This window comes from Ursus arctos, unplaced genomic scaffold (assembly GCF_023065955.2).
Source record: "Ursus arctos isolate Adak ecotype North America unplaced genomic scaffold, UrsArc2.0 scaffold_8, whole genome shotgun sequence".
NCBI lineage: Eukaryota > Metazoa > Chordata > Mammalia > Carnivora > Ursidae > Ursus > Ursus arctos.
Window position 1 is genome coordinate 58,331,275 of NW_026623100.1, and position 12,485 is coordinate 58,343,759.

Here is a 12,485-nt window from a genome sequence, read left to right on the forward strand (position 1 = left end):
AAGAGGCCATTGGAGTCTCCTCACCCCTCACCTGTCCTTGGAATAAAGGTGTGACTCAGCATTCCCACACCTGGAGCCATTTTCAAGGCCAAAGCCTTGAGAGAGCAATATGGTATTGAGATCATGTGGGGGTTGACGTGACTCGACCACCTTAAGGCCTCTATATAAACGTTAAGAGCCTGGCGCATGACTGTAGAGATCTTGTCCTGAGGCCGCTGGAGGCAAGCGGGGTTTGTGTGAGCTCCCTTGCGGGTTAGACCTGCCACCTACCGATCTGGCGTGGTTTCCCTCTTTCTTCAGGTTTTCTGCCTTCTAGGCACCGGCCAGTTTGCCAAACCCACAACCAAAGAGGGAAGAAGAGTGCAACATCTGAAAAGTGCTGTAGGAAAGGGAAAAGAACTGTCAGCCTACAGTTCTGTGGCCGGTGAAAATGATCTTCCCGGATGAGATAAAATGAGGTTATTTTAAATGCAGGAAAACAAGGATAATTTTCTGATAGTAAACATGCTCTAAAAGAAATGCTAAAGCAGGTTCTTCGGACTGAAATGAAATAGTACCAGATGGATTTTGGAACTTCAGGAATAAAGGAGAAACAAGGAAAGTGGTAAATACCTGGGTAAGTTTAGTCTTTTCTTAACTTTGGGGACAATGTATGTGCCTGTTGAAAGCATGATATATAACACTTGTAGTGGAACTTTAATGATGATAGTTATAATTCATGTAAAAATTAGGACCTAAGTGAGGGAAAGAGATACATGGTTCTAAGCCTTCTTTACTTGATGTGGTGTAAAATTAACTTCAAGCAGTCTGTGAAAAATGATGTATATGTTTTGTAATCCCTAAAACCACTAAAAGAAATAGAAATATGGCCCAAAGCCAGAAATGAGTTAAAAAAGAATATGAAGTGTTGATATAATCTCAGAGAAAATAAATAAGGTTTTTTTCAATTCCTATATCTGCAGATATTTTAATATATTTGAATAGGGACTTTCTAAGAGGAGTGTTACGCAACATTTTCAAAATTGATCATGCAAACCAAATGTTTAGAGGAAAAGTATTGTTTGGGAGCAAGAATGGTTTTAAGAAATACTTAGTTCTACTGAAAAGCTAACAGCTGAGTTTTCAGTGTTATTTTTGCCTTTACATGTTCTCAAATGGGTGTTAGGATGAATTAATTACAAATAACTGGCACAGAATTTGCTTCGTTGATACTGGTACATAAATACCTGGCTTTTGTGTGCCACGAGTTTCAGTCTCTGAGAATACAAATGGTAAAGCTCTAAGACATTAACATGTAGAAATAGGGATGATGAATGCACCTAAATACAGGTTTAAAAATTAATATCTCATAACTGTTAGGTGACGAAAATAAAATTGGACAGTATTGTAGAAAGTAATATTGGATGGGTAACCCATGGTATTAGAAATAAAAGGAAAAATAGCCATGTAGAAATAGAGGGGAAGCCTGTACCAGGAAAAGAAACTACAAAAATTAGAAGTATGGTAAAGAAGTAACAAGAAAAGTTTGGAAAAAAATGACTGCTGACCTAGGGAAATATATTACCAAAACCACCAAAAGATTTTTCAAGAAGAGAGTGGTTACTGGTAATATTCCCTGAGAAGAAGTCAGGGAATTTTTTTTTTTTTTTTTAATTGGCTACAGCACAGGGTAATGATTGGTGACCTTGAAGAGAGGTCTCATTAAAATTGCTGGTATGAAAGCTTGATTGAAATTGGCTGAAGAGCAACTGGGAGATGAATAAATGAATACCCCAGGTGGAGAATATTTCTTGAAGTGCTTTGTTATGAGGGTAAACAGAGAAATAGAAAAGTAACCTGGTAGGGATATGATGGCATAATATTTCCTTTCCTTTTTTTTTTTTTTTTTTTTTTTTTTAAATGAAAACCTATTTTCAGGGCACCTGGGTGGCTCAGTCTGTTAAGCCTCTGCCTTCAGCTCAGGTCATGATCCCAGAGTTACAGAATTGAGCCCTGCATCAGACTCCCTGCTAATCCGGGGACTCTGCTTCTCCTTCTGCCTCTCACCCCACTCGTGCTTGCTCACTCTCTCAAATAAATAAAAAAACTCTTTAAAAAAACAAAATAAAAACAAAACAACACAAAACCTGTTTTTTGATCTGATGGGGCAATTCTAATGCGATAGGGAGATGGAATTAAGGATTACAGCAAGGAGGATGATGGCAAGAGCAGTCCTAGGTGGTATGAATTCAGACACGTAGAAGGGTCAGAGGCGGAAGAGAAGTGAAAGCAGTGTGTGAATCTGGGTACAAGAGTGTGAGGTGTCTGGAAGTGCTAAGTTCTATCATTCAGGATGCTTGGTTACAAATCGCAGAAACCAACTCTGATATAAGGAAGTGAAAAATTTAATAAAATTGTATCGAGTAGCTCGATACTCTTGAGTCATAGAGAACTGAGTTTATGGCTATGCAGGCGAGTACTAAAAAAGAAAAATAATAGCAGAATTGGCCCAGGGAGGATGTTGCTATTTGCAGGTGACACCAACTATCATCATTAGAAGTAAAATTAGATATTACATGCCAGTGTAGCGCTCCTGAAACTTTGGCACCAAGAACTCTTTTCTCCAAATTTTACCTACCACTGAGTGTTCTTAGTAGATCCCTTGATCCTAAATGGGGATGCCTGGCTGGTGAATCAAAAGGCACATGCCGAGTATAGAGGGTGTGCAGTAAATGTGTGCTGTTTGTTTCAAAACTGTAGAGTTTAACTGAAATTTTAAAAAAGTATACTCCTGAGGACTTAGTTATTATGATATCAGAAAGGCCACTCTCCAGAACTAGCTACCAGAAATCCTTTGTAGGTCTTTACCAAATAACAAACTTAATACATAATGTTGAACTTTTGGTATTCTGAACGTGACAAACCTACTATTTCTATCTTTTCAGTACAACACCTGGAGAACTAGGCAGGGAAATGCGGCAAGTGAAAAGGAATAAAATACTTAAAGATGCAAGGGGGGGGGAGCCATTATTACTTGTAGGTAATAAAATAGTAGTAAGTAGGAAATCCTAAAAATCAACGGATAATTTTTTTTTTTTAAAGATTTTATTTATGACAGTGTACAAGCAGGGGGAGCAGCACGGAGTGGGAGAAGCAGGCTCCCGCAGAGCTGAGAGCCAAATGTGGGGCTTGCCAGGACCTTGGGGTCATTACCCCAGCCAAAGGCAGACGCTTAACCGACTGAGCCAATCAGGTGCCCCTCAACAGATAAATTTAACACTTTATTATTCTGATGATTTATTCCATAAAAATAAGTACACAAATTGATTCCTGAATATTAACCATCAAAAAGAAATAAAATATATATGATCACCAAAATAATGTGGTACCAAGAAATAAACCTAAGAAGAAAATCTGCATAAAAATTTTCGATAAATATTAAAAAATGGATAGATGGATTGTTTTTATGGTTTAGATGCTTTAGTGCTATAAATATCGATTGTATCCAAACGAACCTATGGATTCAATGAAACTCAATCAAAATCCCAACAAGATTTTTAAAACTCTCCTAAAATGTATATGAACATTTAAATGATCGAGAATAGCCAAAATAATCTTTGAGGGGAAGAACACAACTGAAATATTCATACTTTCAGCTATTAATATTTACTATAGATACTGTGGTTAAAACAGGGCAGTCTTGTACAATGCTAGACAAACGGATCATTTTAACAAAATAATCCAGGAAACGACTTACATGGACATCATGTATACAAGTTTTTCATATAACCTATGATTGTGCCACTAAATCTACCAGTTAAAATCTTATAATTGCATGGACATCAGAAGGTACAAGGATGGTGATAGCAGACTTATTCATGAGCATCCCAAGCTGAAAATTTTTCAAATGTGTAGCAACAGCAGAATTCTTGGTAAAAGGTCGTACGTTCGCATACTGCACAGCAATGAAAATTGTCTATAGCTTCAAGAATCAATATGTATAAAACATACGAATATTGGGGAAAGTAAACTTATAGAAGAATACATTGAGTAAAGCTAGGGAATTATCTTTACAAATCTGACGGTGATTTTTCTCTCAGGGTTAGGCAGAGAAATATCACAAAAGAATGCACAGGAAGATTTTAAGTTACAGAGAGTATAACGGTTAACTTTGTGTCATACCATGGGGTGCCCAGATATTTGGTTAAACATTACTCTGGGTGTGTCTGCGAAGGTGTTTCTGGATGAGATTAACATTTGAATTGGTTGACTGAATAGAGCTGATTGCTCTCCCTAATGTGGGCCATCAATTAAGGGACTGAGTAGAACAAAAATTCTGATCTGTAAGTGAGGAAACCCCCTCCTGCCTGAATGCATTTGATCTGGAACAGGGGGGGTTTTCCTGCCTTCAGTCTCAAGTTGAAACTTTTTGTCTCTTCCTAGATTCCAAGCCTGCCAGCCTAAAGACTGCAGCTCCGTATCAGCCCGCCCACTGCAGATCTTGAACTCGCCAGTCTCCGTAAACATGTAAGCCAGTTTGATATAATCTCTCTTCATATATATACACACATATATACATACTGTTCTGTTTTTAATTTTAATTTTATATTTTAATAAGAATTTTAATAAGGTGATAATCAGTATCTTAATTTACGGGTACTTGCAAGAAGTTTTACTTCATGATCATTCTTCAAAATCTACATGTTTTATCCTCCCTTCTGTATTACCCCTTCCTCCATGAAACCTAAAACACACCAGCAGAGTAAATAGTTGCCAATCTCTCTCCAGAAGTATACTTGCGGAATTTCTATCCTCTTTTCTCTGCTGGGGTCTCCTGTGCAATCTGCCTTTGAATTTTAGTACTAAAATGGCTATTCTACAAATAAAACTTTTCCCTAGAAGTGAAATTTTAAATTCTCACCAGATATTTTTTAAAAAACAAAGTTTTCTATTTTTTACTTCCATTTTTATCTTCACTATTTTAGGTAGTGAGTTTTAATTCTCCTAAAACATTGGTATGTGAATGTCTGCTGCTGGGGCAGGTTCAAATGTGGGTGGGAGAAGGAGAGAGAAAGCCATCAAAGGATAGCTTAATTTTGGCTTAAGGTAAGATCAAAATTTCTGAGAGAAACATTTTCTGAAGCATTACTTGACTGGATACAGTTCAGCTGGTAAATCCACCACATGTCTTGAAAGCTCAGTGGGCATAAAGATGCTCCCATTATTATAGGGACCTCGGGGCATCTTTAAATTGCTGTAGCTACGCAACTTTGTATTCGTAATATATTTCTGTAGAGAAGATATGTAGCTTCCATCATATTCTCAAGGCATCTCAGAACCATCACGATGGGTTGCTGGTCCAATTTTTCAGAAATGCAGATGGTACTAGTTATTTCGTAGTATTCTTAAGCATTGTAGTAGAATTACCTGTAGAATACTGGATTAGGATTGAAAATACTGAAAGATCACAGTGCCAATTATAGGGACCTGATAAATCCTGTTATAATTTCTATGCCTCGGGAGTGATCAGAGTGCAGTTGATGCACTCCTGTGAGATGTGTTTATAAGTCCTCAGGATCCTCATATGTTTGAAGTGGATGTGGAATTTAGGAGAGAGTATAAAAGATTGCTAATTTTGTATCTGTTGTATTGTTTCTTGGTTCATAGGATAGATGATGACACAGAGTGAAAAACAAATGCTTCAAATTACTAAATGATCTCTTTGTTACCTGACATATGTCATGTGGCTTCCCAGAGTGCCACTTCTCTTTCCAAAAGAATACTAAAGCACAGAAATAACTGCATCGGTAATTGGAAATGCACATTACATCTACTTTGTTTTATGAAATACCAAGACATGGATAAATGATACAAAATGTGTAGAAAGACTATAAATATACAGTTCTATAAAAATGAAAGTATTATAGCTTATTCTTTTGGTTTGTTAAATATTTCTTGCCAGTGAATTGCATTTATATATATATTTTTATATATATTTATATATATAAATTCATTTATAAATATATATAAAATTATGCGTGTTTTACTAAAATGCACTCAATTCTAGAGGCATACTGAAAATGTCTTATGTGTCATTGTGTATATATTTATGTACACACAAGCACATATGCATAAATACACATGCATATATACATATATGAAGATAAAGGTGTTTAAGCTAAAAAGAGCAAAAACATTTGTTCATACATGTATTTATGTACACGTGTATGTATATATAATCACTAATTACAGGGCGCCTGGGTGGCACAACGGTTAAGTGTCTGCCTTCAGCTCAGGGCGTGATTCTGGCGTTATGGGATCGAGCCCCACATCAGGCTCTTCTGCTATGAGCCTGCTTCTTCCTCTCCCACTCCCCCTGCTTGTGTTCCCTCTCTCGCTGGCTGTCTCTATCTCTGTCGAATAAATAAATAAAATCTTAAAAAAAAAAAATCACTAATTACAAACTACAATATCCCTACATAAGTGTAGACGCTTTAATACTTTCAGTGAGAGGAGTATTAAAAATTAGGGACTATTCTCTTGTAAGCATTAATAATGTTAGGTACTTAAGAGTGTCCAGTTATTTGTGAGATAATCAAATATTTTCAAAGAATTAACAGTAGATAAAATGAACTTCATTCTAAAAATAAACATCCTTTTTTGGGTAACTGGGAGAACATCACACCAGCGCTTTAGATGAACTGTATTTGCATATACAGGTTTCTCCTGTCTTAAATGCAGAGCGACAAGGTGATCCAGCACATTCCAGAGTGCTCAAGATGAGTGTATGTAGTACATGTCAGATCTGAGGTGCATATATGTTTCGGAAAGTAATCAGACTGGTGAGAAACCGAGTGACACCTGGAGAAGTAGGAGAACTCGGGTTTATTTTACACCGGCGAACTCAGAGGAGCTCACGCTCGAAATTCTGGGCCCTGGGTGGCAGGTTACAGAGCTTTTATAGGGCAGGTGTGGGGCGGGTCAGGTTCCAAGGACTGTGCTGACTGCTAGTAGATGGGTTTAATTTGGGGGAGGTGGTTTGCTTTATGTGGGAACAGCAGTTAAGGCAGCGCAGGAAGCTTGATGCTGGAAGCCCGTTTACAGAAGCAGAAGTGGCTGGTTATCTCTTGCTCAAGCAGGGCCTCTGGTTATCTCTTAGTATTGCTAGTAACTGTCCATCTTCTGGGGCCTGCTGGCCTGGGCCTGGTCTGGGTAATTTTCCTCTTCATATACTGTGATATAAAAACATGTAATTTTAAGACTTTTAGTCTACTAAAACTCCTACTCTTTGACATTTTTTTTTTTTTTGGCCTTGAAATCTTCTTTATTATAGACACTTAAAAGCTCAAAGGGAAACCTGTATGCATCATTTTGATAGGATTTTTTCATTTGGAATGGAACTAAAAATGGTGAAAAATGGCTTTTAATGTTTACAATTTTTTCCTATTTAAATGAGAAAAATAAGTTAAAATGAGATAAATAGTATATGGGCTTACTTTTCATGAGTGTCAGGAACAGGGACCATGGTATTCACTTCATTTTTATATAAAAATATTGTTAGAGTAAATCCTGTATGAAAGCTAAAATATAAAAGAGTAGTAAACTAAAGATTCTGGACATAATGTTCCAATTTTGTAATTAGGCAATTTTCCTTTGCAAACAATGATCCAAGCACTGTTACAGGTCTATAGAGTTGAGGATAACCGTAAACAACTGATACCAGTGTTATTCAGGCCGTTAAGATGGAACTGGAAAGGAGGACACAGTCCAAAGAAAAGACGCATTTACAAATTCTTTAACATTGGAAAGTTTGAAAGAAAAGGACACTTAAATTTCATTGAAGTGGAAGGTTTTCTTTAAAACATCAAAATAGGTTCTACACATACAAAGCGTAGTATCACAGTCTTTGCTACCTGTTGTCCTATGACTGAGAACATTTGCTACATAAACATTTTTTTCCCCAGGTAATGGACTGTTCATAGGGCAAGTTTGATACCAGCTATTTTCAGATATGGATAGAAGTAGGAGTGACCTTGAAGTATTTTATTCTTGTGATTCCAAGTAGACATAAGATAATTCCTCTGTGTAAGAGACCAGGAATTGCAGGAATGGAATGAAGGGGATATTTTTGTTTTGATCTAAGATAGAAACTTAAGAAATGTCCCAAATCATATTTAGAAACATAGAATGTTAATAATGTTCTTGTAAATTAAGTGGCTAAATATATCAGGCCTATAACTTTTAAAACACCTTAGGAAAATAAAATAGAGTTATTGAATGTTAAATTTTCACTTCTGCAAGGGGAGGTTTAACAAAAATATGAAAAAATATGAAATATTTAAAAGGGTACGTGGAGAATAAACTGACTAAATTTGACAAAGAAGTAAAATGTGTACATTGAACTGTCCTCTTAAGAATATGAGAATTTGTTGAACCTTCTCTAATAGTGATTGTATTTCAAAATCTTAAGTAAATATTTTTAAAATTAGTAAGTTATATACGCAGTTTCAAGTTGGGAAGAATTTTTAAGCCTATTTGTTGTGGAAGCCCACAACTTCCTATAACACTTTCCTTCCTTTGATGGTGTTTAATTTCCTATCAGTCTTCTCTGGATTGTCATTTTAATTTGTTCTCCATCTATGTTCTTCCAGCAAAAGTGCTTCTCAGATTGATTCACATATCCTGTTTAGATGTGTGTCTGTTGTTTGGGTGTATGAATGTGTAATTTAATAATAGATGAAAGTGGCATGTCCCATCCCCAAAGATACATGGTTTCTTAAAGAGGTCAACAAATTAAGGACTACAGTGATGTAATGTTAATGTTTGCTTAGACATCCTCCAGAAAGTGGGAAAGCAAGTAGGATGAAATGTGGTGTCTTTGTACCTGAACTTGAACCATGTAGTAATTGACTGTTGTGCTCGCACATCTCCGTGCAGCTAAGAGATTTAACTCTTACCATTTCACACCTAATACTGATATTACCTCGCAAAAAACAAACTTCTCCCACAGATAACCACCCCGAATCAACTTTATTCTTAAGAGTTCTCACAAATATACTGACACTTAAGATTAAATTTAAAAACCAAGAATTGTCCTAGTAGCTGTATATTTTAAATACTACTCAACTTATTCTGAAGTGTAGCTGGAGTTGCGATCTGTTAGTTTTCATCCTATTTCGAGCTTTTTTTTCCTGGTCTTGTTTGAGGTCTAATATCTGTGTGTTTACCATCAAACTGTGCTGGTTCATGGTGTGCTATCTGTAAAACTCTTCTACAAACAATACTGCAATTTTGCTTTGCTTGATCGCAATTTTCATTGAACATAGTTAGCTCTAAATGATTTCTGACGATTTCCAAAATTTAAATTCACCCTTCAATGGTAAAGACTTGCTATTATTACCGACCTAAAAAGGAAGCAGCAGTCTTCAAGAGCACTTCTGAAACTTTTGTACAATGATAGAATGGTTCCAAGGTAGCTGTGTGAAATGGACCAGTACATTTGGAAATGTTCAAGTTCTAATATATTTTTAAAGCAGTTTCATTATTTTATAGTGGTGATTAATACTATAAATAGGGAAATATGAATTATAATTGCTCTCAAACATTTCTAGTAATAGTGGAAGTAGTTATCTTAAAAGTGAGCAGTTGAATTCTTCTAAGTTAGAATTGCTAAAATTTAATCTAGTTTGTGTATATACTGTTTTTCTTTTTTTTTAAATAATTCTTCAAATGCACTGGAGCATAGGTTTCAAAGGACATGTGTAGCATACTTAAAAGAAATTATTTAAGATCTTTGACAGCATTAAGGTTAATTAAAAGCATTTTTTCTTATGCCAAAAATGGTCTAATGATTTATCTATTTCAAAATTTGATCAGTGCGATTTTTTTAAAGAAATACAGGATGTTTTTTCAGTACTTGGAACTCTTGCACTATCCAGTTGTAATACCTTGCTGGACAGGAAGAGACCATAAGCAACCAGCTGTATAAAATTCTGTTTGAGACTAAACATACACACTTCTATTGGAAGTGAAGTAGCCACACCTGTCAGGAGCAGAGGCAACACCTCTCAGTGGAGATACGGGGGTGGGGGGGCTGGGGAGGGTGGTACGGACAGCTGCCTGTGAAAGCATCAGCACAGGACCATCCTAGCTGTGCCATTGCCCTTGAAACTTTTAACTAACTCCTATTAATGAAGAATTGTCACCAACAACCTATGCATCTGTGCCCTTAATAGAAGATGCTTAGGGGCGGGTGCTTGAGTGAGAGCCCTGTTGGTTAAGCGGTGAAGCATCTGTCTTCAGCTCAGGTCATGGTCTCAGGGTCCTGAGATGGAGGCCCCTATGGGCTTCCTGTTCAGTGGGGAGTCTGCTTCTCCTTTTCCTTCTGCTTCTCCCTCTCCCCCTCCCCTGCTCTCCTGAGCGCGCGTGCGCGCTCTCTTAAGTAAATAAAATCTTAGAAAAGAAAAAGAAAATGCTTAGGGACATCCATGGCCCTCTTAAGCCAAACTTGGCGTCAGGGAAGCCATGTTGTCATCTAGAGCAGAAAGAATAGTTGGTGCTCCTGAATAAGACCACTGCCTTCGGTTTTGTTGAAATATTGAAAGTCCATTTTACCATAATCTCTAATTTTAACTGAGTTCTGATTCTGCATATGATCCAATGATCTTAATCCACTCCTTAAATTTTTTTGACAGAGAGCGCGCGCACACATACAAGCAGGGGGAGGGGCAGAAGGAGAGGGAGAAGCAGGCTCTCTACTGAGCAGGGACCCCGATGTGGGGCTCCATCCCAGGACTCTGGGATCATGACCTGTGCCGAAGGCAGCCTCTTAGCCGAATGAGCCACCCAGTGGCCCAGTATTAATAATTCTTTATCACTATTTAGATCTCCAAACATCCTATCGGCTAATTTAAGTGCTACTTGTATTACTTTAAAAGCGGCTTTACAGATGTAGCTAATAAATATGACAGTAAAATATGACAGTCTATCTCAAGTTAGTGACCTACTCCAAATCAGTCTAGTAGGCTGTCATTTTTCCATAAATGAATGAATGAATGAATAAATTTTTTGGTAATACTGTGAATCTCTTGTAATATCAAAAAAAAAAATATTCCCCACTATATATTGAAGGTAACTTTGGAGGTATAAAAGTCATTGGTTTTTAATAGCAACTATTAGGGAAATGATTGTAGAAGCTTATATCCCTTTCATTAAATTCATCTCCTTGTTATCCATACACATTTCAGACACCAGATGATACACATGGTGAAGGAAGAAAATTGATTACATATTCTCACTGACCGTAATTCTTCATGAAAAAGCTCACTACCAAATATAAGTTGTGCAAACTACAAGCCAAATATTTTTAGACATAATTTAGCAGTCATATTGTTAACAAACGAATAAGTAAGATTGTTAAATCTGAATTACTTTGTCTAAGTCAGGGATTTATAATTTGTGTGTCATGTCACCAGCCCCTCTGAGGAACAGTGAATGGACTTGAAGAGTCCTGGAAATACAGAAATTTTATTCGCACATGTTTGCAAATGCACATGCATGGATATATGTAAATGTTCACTTTCTGGTAAGGGACTTGATTAAATTTTTAGAAGGACTAAGAAAGATTGAACTGCTTTTGTACTTGGCTCTGAAATCTGTGGCATTCCCACCAGAGATATAATGGGAGAGAAAATGTCTTTTTTCATATTATCTGCTCTACTGGTCTTAGATAGGATGGCCGTATATTCTTGTTTATCCAAACAGTCCCAATTCAGAACTATGATGCTTTCCTAACTACTGGGTAGAGGATTGCTTTGTTCTTCAAAGTGTCTCAGTTTGGAAGATAAATTATGTGGGCATTTCCTATAAAAACAGTCTGAAACCAAATGTTGGGGATCTAATTTCAGCTCTACCACTTATTAATGTTGTGACCTGGGACAACTTAAAGTACTGTTTCTTCTGTAAAGCAAAGCTAATATCTGCTTCATAGGGCTACTATAATGATAAATACGTTAATGTTTTTGAAATTTTAAGAACGGGCTACACATGTAATATAAAGCAACACTTTTTAAAAATGGAAGTATAGTTGACACACAATGTTAGGTTTCAAATATATGACCTAGTGATTTGAGAACTCTATACATTATGCTACGATCACAAGTGTAGCTACCATCTGTTACCATACACTATTACAATACCATGGAGTATTCCCTATGCTGTACGTTTTATTCCCATGACTTACTCATTCCATAACTGGAAGCTTCTATCTCCCACTCCCCTTGAATGAAAGAGACATTCTTCAAAATCTAACTCTTCTTCAGGAATATTTGAATTTCATCATGATGGGGAAAGATCCTTAATGTATTATAGGGAAACGTGCTCAGAAAAAATTTGGAAATGCCCAGAGTATTCTAACCATTACAGTAAGCCAGCCACAGTGGGAATAGTCAACCTTAATTGAGATAGAATTGACTTTGTAACATTGAGTAAGTTTAAGGTGTGTAATA

The 12,485-nt window shown here is 36.6% G+C and overlaps 1 long non-coding RNA gene across 1 annotated transcript in view; it reads left to right on the plus strand.

The window, feature by feature from the left end:
• The first annotated feature begins 364 nt into the window (after positions 1–364).
• LOC123002096 (uncharacterized) overlaps positions 365–12,485 on the plus strand; it is a 268,148-nt gene continuing 256,027 nt past the window's right edge. The window contains exons 1-2 of the long non-coding RNA XR_006411645.2: positions 365–616; positions 4,423–4,506. This is a non-coding gene — a long non-coding RNA (uncharacterized LOC123002096). The remainder of the gene's footprint in view (positions 617–4,422; positions 4,507–12,485) is intronic.